Raw genomic sequence first — 2,403 nt, forward strand, 5'->3', positions numbered from 1 at the left:
AGCTATTCAAGTCACAGACGGAAACGCATTTTTTTTGTGTTGCAAATGTTGAACAGAGTACTTCAAGAGAAGAGTTAGTTAATGTAGGCATCAAGTGAGTCTTTAATAATCAATGACAGTTGCAAATATTCTATGCTCTACTGTGGCAAAGGATTGTATCAATTCAAGTAAATCTTTTTATCGTTCACATAATAAAGGCACTCCGTCTTCAGGTGACAAGTGGCCCATCTGGCCCATCCGACCGCCGTGTCATCCTCAAGTGAGGATGCGGATAGGAGGGGTGTGTGGTCAGCACACCGCTCTCCCAGTCGTTATGACGGTTTTCTTTGACCGGAGCCACTACTATTCGGTCGAGTAGCTCCTCAGTTGGCATCACGAGGCTGAGTGCACCCCGAAAAATGGCAACAGCACGTGGCGGCCTTGATGGTTACCCATTCAAGTGCCAGCCACGCCCGACAGCGCTTAAATTCGGTGATCTGACGGGAATCGGTGTGTCCACTGCGGCAAGGCCGTTGCCGTTCACATAGTAAAGTGAACTAATAATATGATGTAGTCCTGATGAGTCATTACACAGAGCAATCAAAGAACCCATATTTATGGCCGGATGATTGTATTTTCGTTTGGCTGTAACATTATCCAGTTTCCTCAGCTGACTGCTTCTTTAATTCTAAATTTTGTACTATGCTGAGGAAGCCTAATGGAATCTGCACCTGTCACATACGTATTCATTACTACAGTAACGTTGTAAGAGGTCCGAGCAGATGTAATTTCGATGTATTGTTCACGCGCTGCCTGCGATATGTAAGGTATTAGAGAATCTCAGACCAGAGAGCATGTGTAGCTGTAGCAGTAAGTTGTTGCTAGCGAGCTGTCGTGTGTATCGTGTTGGCTGGGCCGGTCGTGTGCAGCGATGGCGGAGTCTCAGCGTTGTAGTATAAGGTAAAAGCAGCCTCGCGCATATGTAGTATTGTTATCTCAAGCCTCATGTAAATGTTTTAAAAAAATCTCTTAATAATAATCTTTCTCATAAAAAGTAACTTTTGACGATCATTCATTTCAATTTAAAGAATTTACTAACTTCTCCAATCCTTGGTCATCCCGATTATTGAAAAGAAAAATCAGTTGTTCCCTTTTATAAATGACAAATCTATCGGTTAGCATACCTAATCAACAATGCAGTCTGCAAGGTCAACCAAGCATTAATGTTTCGCCGCCTACACGTATAGCGTCGGCTCCACCAAATAGTAACGCACCGCAACAAGGAAATCAGTACGTACAGAAAACACATCTTTTTAACTCATATCGCAATGCGCCGTATATTCTTTTACAGCAAGCTCCAGTTTTTGACAACATCCCTGGTACTATGTCCGGTTTTATGTATGAATTTCAAGTTAAACAGCACGACACGTTTAAGGCCAAACATTATCCCTTTCCATATATTCATAGAGAACAAGTTAAGAAAGAATTGCAAGCTATGCTTGACCAAGGAATTATTGAACCGGCAGTTAGTCCGTACATAAACCCGCTCCATATTGTTAAGAAAAAGGATGGTTCACTTCGCCTCGTACTTGATTCGCGTCACATCAATGACATTATTATTAATGAAACAGATCGCCCACAGACACTAGAAGAACTTCTAGAGAAATTTCATGGTACTGCTATTTATTCCACGTTAGATTTGAAATGGGGATTTTGGCAAATTCAGCTCCATCCGAACTGCAGCTTTCCTCTGTTTTGGTGATTGTTATCGATTTTGCAAATTACCGTTCGGTTTAACTATTTCTTCAGCAGCATTAATTCGCGGTTTGAATAGTATACTTCCGACAGAACTTAAAGACAGAATCACAACGTATGTAGACGACATTCTTATTGCAGAAGCTAACTGGTCTGAACATAATCTGATTCTGGAACAACTGTTGCTAACTTTTCGTGCACAAGGACTCACAGTTAATCTTAACAAATCGCACTTTGGCAAAACTTCTATAACATTTCTTGGATATGTAATTTCAGCAGAAGGCATTGCGCCTGACCCGGAAAAACTTCAAGCTTTACGTGACGTTACTGTTCCTACGACGAAGAAACAACTACGCAGCTTTTTGGGTTTAATTAACTTTTTCCGTGAATTTATTCATTACTCTGCTTTAGACACCCCTAGATGATGCCAATTGACGAGTAAAAACGCTATTTGGTCCTGGGATAGCCAAGCACAGTCTGAATTTGTCAATCTGAAACAAGCTTTGTTGAATGCATTACTTTTATCACACCCAGATCTAACTAGAAATTTTTCCATTGCCACCGACAGTTCTAACACCGCTTTAGGCGTACACATTTTTCAGGAAATTGAAGAAGACGGTACTACAGTAATTAAAAACATCGCCTTTGCGAGTCGCATTCTGTCACCTG

The 2,403-nt window shown here is 41.2% G+C and overlaps 1 pseudogene; it reads right to left on the reverse strand.

The window, feature by feature from the left end:
- Window positions 1-399: 399 nt before the first annotated feature.
- On the reverse strand, window positions 400-517 carry LOC126413680 (5S ribosomal RNA; annotated as a pseudogene).
- Between the last annotated feature and the right edge of the window lie 1,886 nt (window positions 518-2,403).

Source organism: Schistocerca serialis, chromosome 7, assembly GCF_023864345.2.
Source record: "Schistocerca serialis cubense isolate TAMUIC-IGC-003099 chromosome 7, iqSchSeri2.2, whole genome shotgun sequence".
In the NCBI taxonomy this organism is placed as follows: Eukaryota; Metazoa; Arthropoda; class Insecta; order Orthoptera; family Acrididae; genus Schistocerca; species Schistocerca serialis.